Source organism: Aedes albopictus, chromosome 1 (assembly GCF_035046485.1).
Source record: "Aedes albopictus strain Foshan chromosome 1, AalbF5, whole genome shotgun sequence".
In the NCBI taxonomy this organism is placed as follows: Eukaryota; Metazoa; Arthropoda; class Insecta; order Diptera; family Culicidae; genus Aedes; species Aedes albopictus.
In genome coordinates, this window is record NC_085136.1 from 212,328,798 (window position 1) to 212,346,504 (window position 17,707).

The window sequence follows — 17,707 nt, forward strand, 5'->3', positions numbered from 1 at the left end:
TGATTGATCTACCGAATATAAACGGCTATAAACATCATTTAACACAATTAATGGCTTATTAGCTAATTTTCCAAACGTGTCCATCTTACCCACCCTACCGGTCCGTCTTACCCACACTGTTGAAAAACATACGTTTGGAGATAACTTTTTAATTATCTCAAAGGTCATGGAAAATCAAATTTTATTGCAAAATCGACTTGCAGACTGTAAAGTACCTTAGTTGAAGTAAATAGTATAGAGGTAAAATTTTAATTATCTCATTGTTCATACTGTCAAAATAGTGATTCCTTAGCATGTCCGTCTTACTCACATTCTCACTCGGTCATTTCGCTACGAGTACGGCTGGCAAGCAGAAGTACGCGAGATAAGTCTAAATCGTTCTAAAGTTTTTGAGTTGAGTCGATTTCAAGTTTAAGTTGAAGCTAATTGAGTTAATTACGTTGTGAATTAATTTCGAATTGTCGAATAGGTAAAAGTAGTGAGTGAGTTTAGATTTTAAAAGTGATGTTAAACGTGTTTGTGATTTCTTTCTCTTTAGTGGACCCAGGTCCGATATTGCGATTTCTGCTGATTTTTATTGCATTACGGAACTAACTACGAAAAAAGGTAATTAAATCTAATTAAATCAAAAGTGCTTAAATCTAAAAGTAGTTTCTGTTGGACGTGTAGTGCCCAGCACTTTTTTCGTACGGCTGGTTTTAATGAATTTCATTCGGCAATCGTCATCGCCGAATCGGGGAACTTCTGGTGGAGTGTACCGCCATTTCCGTTTGGATCAACGTGACCCGTGTGCCCAGCGAAGGCCCGCCTCCAGTAGGCAGTTAAACGGAGGCGTGAGTGAAGTCGCTCGTCCATTATCGTAGCGAGGTTCTCCCGTCGGGCGCCAAAAGCCGAAGGTTAAGGTCCCGTCCGTCAATCCCCGTGGACCGGAGTACGAGAGGCGATTCGCTGAAGCGTGTCGTCAATAGCACGCCACGAATCCGAGCCAATACCGGAAAGTAGGAAACGTACTATTCCCCGCTCGGTCATAGCAGGAATCTAAGTACGCGAAGCTGGGTCCCTGGGCTTTTAGTGCCTTCCTATTGACCGGAGGAGGATCCTCCCGGGTACAAGCGGCATCCGCCGTGTCCCTCTCGAGCGGAACGAATCGGAAGCTTCCAACCAGCCGCCACTCCCTCCGCACCGGTAATTCGGCCATACCGCACACGGGTCCTTCGTCGTCGCTGCGCGCCAAATCGCGGCACGGTCACGCCGGCAAACACCATTGTTGACCGCCATCTCCGAACGTCGAAGTCGTCGCCATCGTCGAGCTACATACGTCCCCCGTCACCGAGCAACGCGATGCATCGTATCGTCGAAAAACCTGCACAGGTACGTGAAGAGCTTTTTATATATGGCCATGTTTTGCTCTTTTCCATCCCGTATGAATACCTTCCGTCCAATACGAATGAATTTCCTAGAATAAATAGTAGAAAGTTTGAAATTTCGTTTAGTTCCGTTACGTTTCACATCGCTTAATTGAATAAACATACTCACTACCTTCCGTTACGTTTTAGTTCCGTTACTTCGCTCGGATGAGTAAGAATCCCTTCGGTTTTCCCTAAGTATCTTTTAGCCTGTGAAAGAGTTGGAGTTAAATTTGCTTTCGAAGAAATTCTGCCGTTTACCAAGAACCGTTCAAAACCGTCCCTGAGTGAAATAGTCTCTTGCAAAGTCGGGCAAATTTCAACACGACCGGTGGTCTCTCTTTGAGAGTGGCGCTTAAGCCACCGTGCTTTAACCAAATCCTCATGAATAGTTTACGAACGGTTACAACTTTAAAAGACACTACACCGTCTTCAGCCAGAGGCTGCACAGACTGATCATTACATACACGAGACAACGGACAACACACATAACACCCAGTGGCCCAATGGAGAATTTTCCGTTTGACGAAAAGTTTTCCCCGACTGGAGCGGGAATCGAAACCGCACTCCGAGGCTTACCAAAATGCCTAGACGACTGACGCCGCTAACCGCACGGCCACGAAGCCTATTTTCGTTCATACAATAGTTTTTCGAAATTTGTATGGAGCGTAGACTTTGGCTAGACCTCTCCCCTCCGCCCCCTTCTAAGAGTCTACGTAGTTTACAGACAGGCACAGAGGGAAAAATTGACAAGTCAGGGAACAGCACGCAACAGCACATTTGGGAATAGTTACGCTCTCCTAGTACTAGCATTTAATTTGACCACAGAAAAATAGACGTATTTTCCAGAAATTACAGACAACCTGACTGTAGTCTAGCGATGCGAATTTGTAGGGCACCACTAACCTAAGCACATCCATGTTTAGTCGCGTCGCGATCAGCCCCGAACCGAACCGAACGACATTATTGCACAACTTGAACGCTCAGCATGCGGTGGGCGAAAGGTAAAAGTGCTATTTGGGTTCAATTTACATACATGTTTTCACCGATAATTTATTGAAGCGGAAAGAAAGCGAGAAAACACGGAAAATCCTCGACCCTTTCACGTTGTTGCTTCTTTCTTTCTTCATTCTTTTCTGCGATACGCCGTGCATAGGGGACTGCTGCAGCGCGTAGAAGCTGCTCGCTCACCTTTTGACGATAGGTACCGTTATGTTACCATTCACTCAAAAGGAAGAGATCTACCTAGATTCGGTTCGCTAAATACGGTTTCGATGAAGAAAGTTCCCCGAAGAGCTCGCGCGATTAGGGTGACTTTGCTTTAAAGAGATCCAATCCCGGGCGACGAGATTTATGACTTTTTCTCTATATTCGCTCGGTGACCCGGTGACGAACTACATACATGCATGGGGGGTACCCCAGTCCAACAGTGAGAACGCACGCTATGTGGAAGGATTTGGATGTCGAACTTTTTCCGGCAGAGTTTGATTGGAAAGGCAAACTTCTGCGTGTTACGTCGATGAAGCGCGAAGGGTTTTCGATTGTGTTCGGATTAATCTCGCGACAGGGGTCACGGATGTCGATGCAATGATTTATAGTTGAAAGTTTTCAAATGGTTTTAGATGGGAATAAAAGGGTGGCAGGGGGTATACATGATCGTAAGAATTTTGAAACCATGTGGTGTTTGTGTCAAAAGTGTATAATTATTGTGATACCGTGATTTCGGGTGAAATTGATCACTTTTAGCAGTTTTTTGCGTCTTATTTTTGAATGTTTGTCGATATGGTTAAATTCAATGCTTTAAAACAAGTACGACCATGGTTTCCATCAGTCAACGAGGTTGAAACTTTTACAGCAAATCATTTTATTATAATAAATAATATTTTACTTAAAAAATCAAAAAAATTACTTTCGGGGTGAAATTGATCGGTCAGTGAAATGCCTTTGTAAGTGCTGAAAATTAATTTTCCATCTGAATTCACCACCCTAGAATGCGGAAAGCTATGCAAAACTGTTACAAGTTTACTAAATTATTATTTATTTAAGTTTAAAGTTTAATAAATCGAAAGAAAACGCCTAAAAGTATGCAATTTTCTTACTAATTATGTGTATCAATATTTTACTTCCGAAAAAGTGCAATTTTATGCATAAATTACAATATTTATAGAACTGTTGATGACGATATCGGGTTAAGCGAATACTTGGCAGCTATGAACATTCATTCGAATATTCATTACATGTGCGATACACCTACGGTAACAAAAGTTTGGAAGTGTCTATGAAGATCAGACAGTTCCGGAAAATATTGAATTTAATACCGAAATATGTAACTAATTGGCTGTAAAACATGTTAACTCATCATTCAATAACCCTTGAGCAAGGTGATGGCCATTTTCCACAAATTGTTTTAAGTTTAAAGCGTTATTTTTAACAAATAAAAATGGAGCTTTCGTCGATCAATTTCACCCCACTGATCAATTTCACCCGAAATCACGGTACCGTAAAACGGGGCATCTTTGATAATGCGGGTAACTTTGGCAGTGCGACAGGCATTGTATAGTTTATCTTATAACTATGATTCCTTCAATCAGTTAAGAAAAAGGCAAACGTAGATCAATTCGATACATATGAAAGTTCATCTTAGACGTATTTTCATTAAAACCTAGTCTAAGTACAAATTTTTGGACAAAAAATAAAAATTGTCAATATTTTTGTTATTTCAAACAATCTGCTATACGACTTCGTTACAACTATTTTTTCAATGAATGGACTCTTATTCTCGTTAGAATCATCATAGTAGATTCCAAATCTGCCCTTGAATCACTTAAAAGTGTGTTTTTACGAAATGGAAGCAATTTTGTAAATTGTGACACAAATTTCCATACATTGATAAACGCCTAAAAGTATGCAATGTCCTTGTAATAAATGTAAATGTAAATAAATCTGTGTTGTTCAAAATTTGTTAAAAAAAAAACATTAAAAAACAACCTAAACAAATAAAGAACTCGCCATCAATAACATGTAATTAAATGTTGATGTACCGTTAAACATATATTTTTACTAAGATAATGATTTTTGATAGCTAAATTCACTGTGTTTTTAACTCAGTACTCCACAAACTCATTTTTATACGTAGAATTTAGTAAAAATCAATCTTTTGTTATAAAAATTGTATCTGATATATTCCACAAGGCTTCTCTCATCATGTCAATCTGTGATTATTTTCTAAGATTTGAATTGTTTTTCAGGTCATTATCAAAGTTACCCCAAAATGAATCAGATTTTCATTTTTTCTCGCTCATATGGAAAACTAAAAGTCACCTAAAATATTGTAGATTATCGAATCTTTCAATTGCAATTGATAACTGATACCCCAGTACTTGTTTTAAAAATATAAAACTCGGGAAGATACTGTTGCATAAAAAAGTATTAAGAAAATTCGCTGAAAAGCTATCAAAGTTACCCAATTTTATGGTTTCCTGTAGGAATTTCTTCAGAATTCCTGCAGAAATTTTTGCGGGGATCCCTCCTGGAATTGCTTCGAAGATTCCTCCAGAATACCCTCGATGATATCTCCTGGAATTCCTCATGGAATTCCTTCAGGGATTCCTCCTGGAGATTCCTTCTGGAAAATCTTCGGAAAGTCTTCCTAGAATTCCAGGAGGAATCCCCGAAGGGATCCCAGGAGGGATTCCCGAATGAATTCAAGGAGGAACCCTGGAGGATTTTCATTAGAAATCATCGAAGGATATTCAGGAGAAATCTACGAAGGAATTCTATTAGCAATCTTCGAATGAATTCCATGAGGAATCCCCGTAAAATATGCAATGGGAATCTTGACGAAATTCCAACAGGTATTCACAAAAATTTTCAACAGGAATCCCCAAAGGAATTCCGAGAGAAATCATCAAAGGACATTCTGGAGGAATCCCCGAAGAAATTCCAGCAGTTATTCCCGAAGGCATTCTACCGAAAACCCCCAAGGAATTCCAGGAGGAATCCCTGAAGAAATGCCAGGAGGAATTCCTGAAGGCATTACCGAAGAAATCCTTGAAGGAATTCCAGGAAGAATCCTCCAGGGAACACCAGAAAAAATCCCCGAAGAAATTCCAGCAGGAATCTCCAAAGAAATTCCAGCAGGAAAATCCGAAGAAATTCCAGTAGATATCTCCAAAGGAATTCCAGGAGGTATCCCAGAAGGAATTCCAGGAGGAGTTCTTGAAGGAATTTTAGGAGGAGTTCCTGAAGATTTTCCAGAAGAAATCCCCGAAGAAATTCTACTAGGAATCTGCAAAGCAATTCCAGGAGGAATCCCCGAAGAAGTTCCAGGAGTATTCTCCAAAAGAATTCCAGGAGGAATCCCCAACGGCATTCCCGAAGAAATCCTCGTAGGAATTCCAGGAACAATCCCGGAAAGAACACTAGAAAGAATTTACGAAGAAATCCCAGCAGGAATCTCCAAAGAAATTCCAGGAGGAATCCCCGAAGGAATTGCAGGAGGAATCCCTGAAGGAATTCCCGAAGGACTTCCAGGAGGAGTTTCTGAAGGAATTCCAGAAAGAAACCCCGATGAAATTCCAGCAGGAATCCCCAAAGGAATTCCAGGAGAAATCCTCGACGGAATTCCAGGAGGAGTTCCTGAAGATTTTTCAGAAGGAAACCCCGAAGGAATTCCAGGAGGAATCTCTGTCGAAATTCTAGGAGGAATCCCCGAGGAAATTCCAGGAGGAATCCCCGAAGAAGTTCCAGGAGGATTCTCCAACAGAATTCCAGGAGGAATTCCCAACGGCATTCCCGAAGAAATCCTCGTAGGAATTACAGGAACAATCCCCGAAGGAACACTAGAAAGAATTTACGAAGAAATTCCAGCAGGAATCTCCAAAGAAATTCCAGGAGGAATCACCGAAGAAATTTCAGTACGAATCACCAAAGGCATAGAAATTCCAGGAAGAATCCCCGAAGGACTTCCAGGAATTCCAGGAGGAATCCCCGAAGAAATTCCAGTAGGAATTTCCAAAGGAATTCCAGGAGGATTCCCCAAGGGCATTCCCCGAGAATTCCTCGTAGGATTTCCAGGACGGATCCCCGAAGGAACGCCAGAAAGAATCCACGAAGAAATTCCAGCAGGAATATCCAATGGAGTTCCAGGATGAATCCCCGAAGGAATTCCAGGAAGAATCCCCTAAGGATTTTCAAGAGGAATTCCTTCAGAGAATTTCATATATATGTGGATTGATGTACAGGGGATGGCCAAAATGTTTGGGATAGGCAACTTTTTTTCTCTCACAAAAAAAGTTCAACATGCTATAACTTTTCATAGAGTGCATCAAAAAATCTCAAATTTTGACTGTTTGTCAACCTATTATATGTGCATCATTGGTACAAATTTGGGCTCAATTGATTAATCTTTCGCAAAGTTAGAGCCATTCGGGTAAAACACCATTTTTTAGACAACTCATTTTTGAGCTGTTATATCTTGGAAACCAGTGAACCGAATTGAATGAAATTTTGAACGTACACTAACAATATACAAATGCTTCACAAACTATTAAAACATAGATACTTTTTGAACATTGAAAAAAGTTATCATAGATTGACACTTTTTGCATTTTTCTCGAAAAAACGTAATTTTTTTACGTCAATGTCAATAAATTTTGGTGTTGATGTTCAAAGATTTTCCACTTCTGTTCTCAAGTTATCTTCAATCAGATATATTAGAGCCTATTTAGATTAAAGGAAGAACACATTTAGTAATTTTTGTGTGGTAATGTAAATTTAACTTATTTTCCTCTATATGGGTAAAAATTTCAACCCGGTATAACATAATTCGCCGTGAAAAAATATTACATTTTATAACGTTGTATTAAGTATCAATATATTGTCAATAATCGTTAAAAAAATCATTCAATTCGGTTCACTGGTTTCCGAGATATGACAGCTCAAAAATGAGTTGTCTAAAAAATAGTGTTTTACCTGAATGGTTCTAACTTCGCGAAAAACTATTCAATCGAGCCCAAATTTGTACCAATGATGCACATATAACAGGTTGATAAACAGTCAAAATTTGAGATTTTTTGATGCACTTTATGAAAAGTTACAGCATGTTGAATTTTTTTGTGAGAGAAAAAAAGTTGCCTATCCCAAACATTTTGGCCACCCCCTGTATATCATCGTATATTTTCCTTTGCTTCATAAAGCATGATCTGAAACCGGTTCCGAAGGAATCTACCGGGAATCCGGAGAAATGTATCCGCAACTTGTAAGGATGGGCTAGCTTGGGCTCTCAGGGCCGACTCTGTACCTACTCTGGAATGTTTCACGACTTTCTGGCAGCGACACAACATAAAATAACGCACTTAAAGAATGAGACCTCTTTCACGAACAAATTAAGTTTAACAAACAATTTACATCCTTAACACATTTATTAATAAACATTAACATTTATTAGTTCTAAAGGAGGGGGGGGGGATTCGTTGCGAGCTCGGTGCGATGGGGCCCCTACGTATGAAGGTGTTGTAGTAGTGAGAGAGGAGGTTAACGTTTTTGGTGCTCACCAGATCAGCCGGTTTGTCGGTGGTGTAGGTTCCTGCGACCATCGTCTCCCTCTCCTGGCTTCGCATAATAGCCATTAAAGAATCGCTGGGGAAGGGGGTTTGATTGAACCTGGATGACTGGCCAGGGCAGCGTTGTGAAGCCAATGGAGTCCACGAGCTCGACAGGAAGCCGAAGAGGGTGCTTGACCCAACGTGGATCGATCATTCCCGATCGAACGGGGAAGCACAGCTTCTGTCGACTGTGCCTGACCCATGCGGACGCGCTGAACCCGTTGTTCGCTCCGGATACTGCCCCGGACAGGGCTTTGCTGGCGCAGACATTGGATTGTGTTGAGGTGCAGATAACCCTTCCGGATGACATCAAATCGCTGATTTGCAACGATTGCGTCCACCAGATCTACGCCTTCGCCAACTTCAGGGAGCTTTGCAAGAGCAACGACCAGCTGCTCAAGAGCCAAACCTTCACCCGGGAGGATTCGAATGACAACGAAGGCAGTGCCAGCGTTAGCCGTTCGGGTGGGAACCACCGTCAATTCGGAAGATGCTTCCTCTACTCCGGACGCCAGCTTGTTCGAAAAACTGTATGAACAGGGAGTGGAAGTGGAAGCCATTGGACAGCCGGGCGGAATGCTACGGTGCCAGAACTTTGATTCGCTGAATCCGGAAGATCGGGAAGCCGAACGGAAGGCCAAGAATGCTGCCCGAATGCGTCGTTGGAGAATGCGTCAGCGGGAGAAGCAGGAAAAGCAGTGGGTCCCGGAGCCGGAACCGGAACCAGAGCAACCCGAACCAATCGTTAAGGTTGAACAGAAGGAGTTTCTCGAGCTGAAACAGCAGGAGGAAGCCCTGCGGATGCAGCAGATCCAGGAGATGTTCGCCATCTTGGCCCAACAGAAACTGCGTCAGGTCGAAGCGGAAATCAGAAGTCTTAAAAGTGGCGCCCAACAGTCGCCAATTCCTCAGATTCCTCTGGAATCGCTAATCAAATCGGAACCTCAGCCGGACGAAGGACAACCCAGCCGACAAACCTCACCTACCTCGGATCAGCAAATGGCCTCGCTGCGTAGATCCCGAGCGGAATATATGCGCAAATGACGCGCCAAGCGATCCCAATCTCAACAGCAGCAGAACCAGCAAAATCAACAAGCCTCGGCCCTGCTCGGGTTGGTTGGACGTCCTCCAAGTGTTGGATCGGTAGCAGCTACAGGCGAGCCGCTACCGTGCCGGCGGCACGGTACGGGCTACCGTACAGGCGGCACAACCGTGCCGAGTACATGCGCCGCTGGAGACACGAACGCCTCAAGCAGGAACTCAGTCCAGAGGAGTTCGAAGACTGGTGCTCCAAGAGCGAGCAGCGTCGTCGCTTCCGGGAGTGGCAAACGGTGCGGGAGAGCGCTTCCTCAGCCGCAGCCTAAACAATGGACTACGCAGAGCTGGAACCGGGCATCCGAAGTTGACCGATGAGTGTTCGCTGCTGAATAGTAAACTCAAAACTCATCGCTGCATTCGTCTATGGAGACGCGCTCATTATCGGTAAACATGATGAACTCGTGCAAATGTTCATTGGTAATTGCAACTCAATCGATTTATCATTCAACATGGGAAATTTCAAAGGATATGAGTCATTGAATTGGCTAAAAGTTACACTCAATGACGAACACTGGCGATGGACAATAAATTATGAATATGCTGAAAAAAAAAAGCCCGGCTAGCTCAGTCGGTAGAGCATGAGACTCTTAATCTCAGGGTCGTGGGTTCGAGCCCCACGCCAATTGTTAATTACCGTTGGACGCTCCACACATCCTGTGGCATCGGCGTCCATACGCCCAGGCCGGCTCACCTCTAAAAGGTATCTCAGGGTCGGCGACTGCTTGCTTCGGGAGGATACACTTACCTTTTTCAAGGAACAAAGCGGACAAAACAATAGAGTTGCAGACCCACTGATAGGGAAACCAGGGCGGTCAAGCATATAATAAAGCGGTACAAAACAGAACTAGACTTAAACATATTTATTCTTCGACATTAGACAATACAAAAATCAAGGGAAAAGAGGGGGGGGTCGTTGCGGCCGTGCGGGAACGGTGAAAGAGAGAGAGAGGAGAGATCGTGTCGGTCTTACTTGCCAGATGAAATCAGCAGGCACATCCGGAGACAATCATCAGGGAGCTGGATCGCTTCGAGGTCTTGGTCCGGCCAGTTCGTTGGGGCATCGTGGCAGTGGGCAATACTCCGTAGGGTTCAGTGGTCGTCACCGGGCAGGTTTCTACCGGGCTAATTGGCACTCAATGGCCAGAATCAGGTCCTTCGAAATTCGGCGTCCAGACGCTCACCCACGGAGCGGTAACCCATCGGATGTTGGGCGGCGGCAAGCGGGGCACGCCCACGGGCCTCACCGTCGCCCTCACCTCCACAGCGTCCGTTACTTTACCCTCGTGGCGTGTAGTCCAGCAATGGCGTCGCTTGCTGTCTACCAGCGCCGGGCTCGCCGAAGTCTTTCCCTACAGCTTCTTCGGGTATCGGTGAAGGGCCTTGGTTCGGGCGAAATTCTTCCAGCCGTCCGTGTGGGATCTGGCGCTCCAAAAACTGCACTCGGTGGCGCTACACTAGGCCGAGCACTGGGCTACAGCTGTCTTCTTCCGTAATCACACCCGAACTCACTACGATCTTCTACGCTTAGGGTTCAACGTCCGGATCGGTTGCTCGTCCCCGTTTCGGATTTCACTCCCGGGTCCTTTTCTGCTCCGATTTCCGACTCTTGCTACTACACGAGAATTTTTCCTTTTTCGGAGCTTGTCTTCTTCGTCCGTTCCCTTCGACGATCGGATACTTTCTGCCCATTTCTTCCTTTCGATCCGTGTCCCTCTTCGTCTCCTTCTCTTTTCCCCTCTCTCTCTCTCCATGTCTCCTCTCTACTCTCGAGATCGATTTCCAGAGCTGTCATTTAAGCAGGGGTGCCAAATTCGTAGATATAACGAATGTTGTGGAGATGCGAGACGTGCCTGACTTGTACAGGTGTAGTAAGGGGGTTTAGGGTCTGTGCCAATTATAAATATTTTTATTATACTAGGGAAGTGGGTGGTATTTACAAACATTATTTTCCTAACTCAAGCCTTCTTAATTGAAATCAATAGCAAAACCTCCTACCAAGCAACTACTACTTTGAAACCGTTTGGCCTCCTTACCGTAGGTATATTTAAATTGGTTCCGAATTGTCGGTAACAAACTCGAGGTGGCCAAATGATACTTGACAGTGCTGAGGAGGTTCCTGGTGGGAGTCAGCAAGTAGATGAAAATAATAATAAAAAATAATAATTCTGTAGATTAGTAGTGAGTTGTCTAGTTGAATGTCGGGAATTTCTTGAGAATGAGACTGTTTTGACATCGCGCGAACGTTATCAATCCTCGCAATATTTTTGATTTTCTGATCTTTCATGATTACTAGTAACGCTTGTAAACATCTATAGTTGAGAGCAGCAGTATTTTGAAATTTATGTTTTTGCTGTATAGTATGACAAATTATAATGTTGTTTATATCTGTAATGTATTTAGTTTGCAAATCTGATTTCATTGATCATTATTAATAATTATCTTAAAGATATATCGTCTAGCTCAAACCTTTGTAGGGGTATGTGGCGGGACAAAAAAAAAGAAAAAAGACGTGGTGCGCAGCGAGCTAGGTGGGTCGATCAAGTAGAGGACGATCTGCGGACCTTTCGCAGAGTGCAGAACTGGATACACACAACCATGGACCGAGCAGAATGGAGACGACTTTAACTCTAAAACTCTCCCCGTGCCCACGCCAGTGGTGCCTACATGTGTACAAAATGTCATGAGAATCGGTTGAAAATTGAATAAGTTATAGCAAAAACCAGCCCCGTGTAAAAAAAAAAGGATCGGATGTACAGTATTAAATTTCTGCATATAAGCTTATGCAAGTTTTCGTAGAAACTTTCCTATCTCTCAAAAATGTTTTTTTTTTAGTTGTTCAATAGTTTTGTTATCACTGGTTCCATTATTTTTATTAGAATTTTAATTGTCAGTTTCTGTTCACTTTTTTATGTCTTTCAATTTGTCTTTTGTCTATTCAACCTTTTGACCTTATGTCCCATTCGACCTTTTGTCCATTCGACCTTTTGTCCTTCGACCTTACTATATCTTTCGAGCTTTTGTCATAGATTCAAAGAAGACCACCGTGGGTGCTCAAGATTAAAAGTAGGTTAAGTAGGGCAATTTCTATGGAAATACTTGCAGGAGTTTTTGATACATTTCAAAGTTCTAGCGAAACGCTAGCTTATATTTTAGTAAATTTTAAAGGATTGACCGAATACATATAGTGCAGTAACGGTCCGACTATCCTCTATCAGAACAACTCGTGCAGATTGGGAAGTCGGTGGTCCCACTGTTCGTCAAGGGTCAATCAAATTCTTTACAGATGGCTCAAAAGTTGGAATAAAAACGGGAGCAGGAATCTACGGCCCTGGAATACAAATTTCAGTGGCGATGGGACACTATCCTACGGTGTTTCAAGCAGAGATTCTTGCTATTTTCTTGCGCAAATATCTGCCTTGAGAGAAAATACAGGTATGCAAATATTTGTATTTTCTCAGATAGTCAAGCTGCACTAAAAGCATTGTGCGCTTACAAATGTACTTCAAAGCTTGTCTGGGAATGCATTCTTTCACTGCGCAGGCTGTGCCAAGGGAATTCAGTAAACTTATACTGGGTTCCAGGTCACTGTGGCATTGAAGGGAATGAAATGGCAGACGAGCTTGCTAAAAGTGGTTCCAATTTACAGTTTGCTGGCCCAGAACCATTCTGTGGTATATCAAACTGTACAATTAAAATGGACCTGAAACGCTGGGCTGAGCAGAGGGTGATATCCAATTGGATGGACGTCAAAAATTGCAATCAGTCAAAACGATTTATAACACCAAATGCTTATAAAACCAAAAAGCTCTTAGAGCTCAACAAGAGAGCTCTATGTACATACACTGGCCTAGTAACTGGACACTGCCCGAGCAGGTATCACTTGAAAAATATTGGCCATATTCAGAGTGATATCTGTCGTTTCTGTAATACGGAACGTGAAACCTCGGAACATCTGCTTTGCAGTTGTGGTGCTTTATACACGCGCAGGCAAAGATTTCTAAATAGTGGTTGCTTGCAACCCAGTGAGATCTGGTCTGCAAAACCTGGGAAGGTCTTGGAGTTTATCAATTCCATTGCACCTGACTGGGAGACGACGCGTCGTGGCAGTAGCTGATTACTTGACACATGGTAATTAGCTGGCTAGATGCGAATATCAAAACGGGACATGCCACAAAAGTTCAGCCTATTGGACGCAGTGGCTTAATTTCCCCAACAGGGGAGGAAAAAAAAAATCCTCTATCAGTAGGTCGGCTCAAGAGGCACGTTCTCCTCCATTTGGGAAATTTGTGCCATCGCCATGAATACGAGCCTACTCATCATTTACCTGAGGAAGAGTGAAGGGAGGAATAAGGGATGGGATAGGGAAAGGGAAGGTTAGGGAATAGGGTCGACATAATCGCATAAGCGTACCACAACGGGTTCAAACAGCGCCCTGAAAAGGGCACTGTAAAAAGCGCATAAAGCGTAAAGTAAGCCTATAGCTACTTGCCACAACGGGTTCAGAACAACAGAACATCCTGAAGATTCAGGCTTCTTAGATCAGTTTCACTTAAGGACAGACTTGTTGGAATCCCAAAATGGCCGCCACAATGGCCGACTTCGGCACCTACTCACGATTTTGAGTGCACAAATCTCTTCGTAAACAAAACCAGCGCACCTCATCTTCTGATTTTAAGCTTATTACAAGTGAGCAAGAACAGAATAACAAAATTCACTGTTGGTTGAAGCCTGCTTCTTGAGATTTGTGCGTCTGAAGTTCCAATGCATTGTTGAAGCGTTTACCGAGTACTCGGAAACGCAGTTGCGTAAAAACTGGGTAGTTACATATCAAATGATTCACAGTCGGATTCTCAGCTAAGATATACAAATGAAGCAGCCTGTTAAGGCTTGTGAAGGACAAAATCATAAGTAGGAAAACCACATTGAGTTATCTCAATTACGTTTCTGCTACGAGATTCCTCAAAAGTAATGGCAAGACTCCCGCATCCACAAACACTCAATTTCCTAATCGCTGCTTGACGTAATGCCGAGAAGAGATGTTGGCGTTTGAGCATTTGGTAAATCCAATTGGAAATCATTGAAAGATAAATAGGACAATCCATGCGGCTTCCAATATGGAATCGAAAGGTACGTGTTCAAAAGTATCCTGGAAATCCGAGAAAACACCCAAACAAAATTTATTCGAATGAATGCTTTTCCGATATCGTACACAACATTGTGTAGATAAATTACAGTGGACTTTCCATTTTGGTAACCATGTTGGTTCCCATGGAGAGGCATGTTTGCTAGAAAAACATCACGGGTGTGATGCTCGACAAAGCGTTCTAATCATTTCAGAAGATAGAGGTCAAAATTGATAGGTTTGATCTTCATACGAAGACATTATCCACTTACGGAATAAACTTGACAGTATAATCCCACCAAAATTTGGGAATAGCAAGGCTGCAAACAAACAGTTTTATCAAAACATTTTGGGGCTCGAGGCATGACACGCAAGATTGTCATTTCATTTTTATTGAACGTAGCAAACATCGGGCCAAACGCAAAATGCGGAACAATATAGGTGTTAATTAAAACATTACATCTACATAGAAATTCTCCCTACGAAAGTAAGGTTCTTGGACCAAAGCTGTTCTTTTATGCTGAAGATTGATCTGAGCTGTCATAACCATAGCCACTACCCAAACTAGACACAATCAAACTCTTACAATCACAACATAAGAAAAAAGGGCAGCGATAAAAACCAATTCGGTATCCATTGAAGAATGCCAGAAACGAACATACACAGAGGACACTGTGAAGAACGCATAATGCGAAGAGCCATATAGGTTATAATTGAAGCTAATAAACAACATACTAATAATCCCACCCTTATTGAGCCTCGCAGTTGAGGCTTAAGAAGGATAGCAGATTATTTCGAAGAAACACAAGGTCAACTGCACCATTGCTCCGGTTAGCGCAGTAAGGGCAGAATACTGTGGAGGGCGCCCTAGTACTCCACAGGCTCCGTTTGTAGTTAGGTTTTTATTAGACCCCCCTAACCATTCATTCCTAGGCACAGTAAGCGGAAAGCCGCATAACACCATGAATTAGGGGTCACCTGTTTAGTGGACTTTTACCACTGGATCAGGCGATCCGTAGTGTTATTCTTAGCCAATTGAAACAACCGCTACCGACACTACACAGCTATCTAGGCTGATCGGGAAAAGAAGTTAACATTGATGGCCAACTTCGAAACGCCCGAACAGCCTTAGTATGGAAATACTTGCAGGAGTTTTTGATACATTTCCAACTTCTAGCGAAACGCTAGCTTATATTTTAGTAAATTTTAAAGGATTGACCGAATACATATAGTACAGTAACGGTCCGACTATCCTCTACTTCAGTCAAGCCAACCAAGCACTCCAAATCCGACAGCTATGACGCAATCCAAACGTGTTCCCGTTAAGTACTGCTCATTTATCTATCCGGTTCCCCTATCCTCGAGCAAAGAAAGAAAGTTAATGAATCCTAGCGTCCAGCTGCCGTCGGTCAGAGATTATCCTCCATAAAATGACAATGAGAAAAGGAAGGGCGCACCACTGCCACGCCGGTAAAAGTATTCATTTGTGCTAGCAGCCAGCACTGAGAATCCAATAAGGTTAAGAACTTTCCCTTTCCTGTTTGATGTCCTTTCTCATCGTAGAATTACGAGCCGGTCCTTGAGAGTAAGGGTCTAGCCCGTCATAACCGTGTGTGGCACTGGCACAGTCGTCATTTTTTCCACTTCATCTCACCGGGAATGGGATATTCTAGCAGACAGTGGCGCATCAACAGCAAAGCATAATCTATGCAATTAAACGAATTGATGGCGATCATAAAAAGTATTGGATGTTTAATGTGCTCATGTCCCTCCGGTTGGCACTTCTTTCTCCTTATGTTTATGAAGTGAGGAAAATTGATATTGTTATATATTTCGGTGCGTTCTGGAGAGTGTAACCTTTTTTTTTGCCATATCCAAGGGGGCACCGACACGTCGTCATGTCGGTTCAAGAGGCGATTTTGATGATGTGTTATGGCTCATTAACGGTGGGTTATGACTACTGAACGAACCGAGCGCTCCTGGGGAGGTGAGAAAATAAAATATCCATTCTGTGTACGGTGGAAAAATGAAATGTGAACGGATCGTTTCACCACGGGACGCAGACGTATCAGTCTGCGTTTGATCAGCGGGTGGTCAGGCACTAGATGTGCAATACCAGCTTCTAAAGTGGTGCTTTGATTTATTGGAATCTTCTTTTGAATGAAGTGATAATATATTATTTAAACAATGTCAAACGGGAATACCTGTAACCAAAGAAATCATCACAAATAGATTCTGCTACTACTTTAATTTTCACTGGATGTTGTTTCTAAACTACAATGACAGCTTCCCAATTGCTGTCCGCCAGCCAAGTCTTCATCTATCTTCCTGCCTGGGTTATGGAGAGTCACACCGGGTTCACCGTAGAGTGCACCGGACTTGGCATAAATCGTTCTCCATCTGATAAACACGTCTCGTCATATTATATTATCTTCCACGGCAATGTTCAACAATAGGCATGAGTCAAAGAATTCCCACAATTTTTTTCAAGAATTTCTCCAAGAACACCTTTAGAAATTTCTCCTGGTTTCCTTGAGCAATTTTTACAAAGATGCCTATAGAAGTTCCTTGAAGAATTGCCTCTGACATTCCTACCAGGATTTCTTCAAAAATTGCTCCAAGGTTTCAATTCGGAATTTCTCTAAGAATTTCTTCACAGGAATATCACCAGAGGTTCTTTCAAGAAATTCCCCAAGAATCCTTTAACCTTCCTTTTGCATCTCGTTGGCAGCAGTCCTTGACAGTTCTTGGAGGGTTAAGGAATTTCTCCAGAATGCTTCTAAAAGTTCCACTAAACATTCCTTAAGTTATTCCTCCTGCAATTCATTAAAGAATTTCAAAATTTCTCCAAGAATTTCTACGAGAAGTATTCCTTTGGGAATATCTCCGAGCATTTCTCCAGCATTCCTAGAGGTTCCTATTCTTCCAATGATTTCCTCCAGAACTCCTCGAAGGTTTTCTTTTGGCGTTCCTTCCAAGATTCACTCAAGAATTTAATTAAGGAATAATTTAGGAATGGGGCACGTTCGGTGAAGTACTAGATTTGTAGTAATGAGCTGAATTTTTGTATGGTGAGAAGGTCAGTTCTCCGTTTCTGCAATGAAATGGTGCAAAAAGCGAGGGTATTATGATTCCTTGCCTAATTTGATACTGTTTGAGAAAACTTTGGATAACTGTGTTGTTTATGTTGCAAGAAATGGAGAAAACAACAACATTGTTGCCCAAAGTTTTGCTCAAACAGTATCAAATTAGGCAAGGAATCATAATACCCTCGCTTTTTGCACCATTTCATTGCAGAAACGGAGAATTGACCTTCTCACCATACTAAAATTCAGCTCATTACTACAAATCTAGTACTTCACCGATCTGTCGTATCGTTTCAAGAATTCTTTAACCTTTCAGGACGCGCGCCTATTGCATGCTTTAACTGCACCGCATTCGCGCCATATACACTGAGACAAATTTCGTTCGTTCGG

The 17,707-nt window shown here is 42.6% G+C and overlaps 1 pseudogene; it reads left to right on the top strand.

Moving 5' to 3' along the window:
* Positions 1–7,687: 7,687 nt before the first annotated feature.
* LOC134285308 (reticulocyte-binding protein homolog 2a-like) lies at positions 7,688–9,424 on the top strand (annotated as a pseudogene).
* Positions 9,425–17,707: the final 8,283 nt, after the last annotated feature.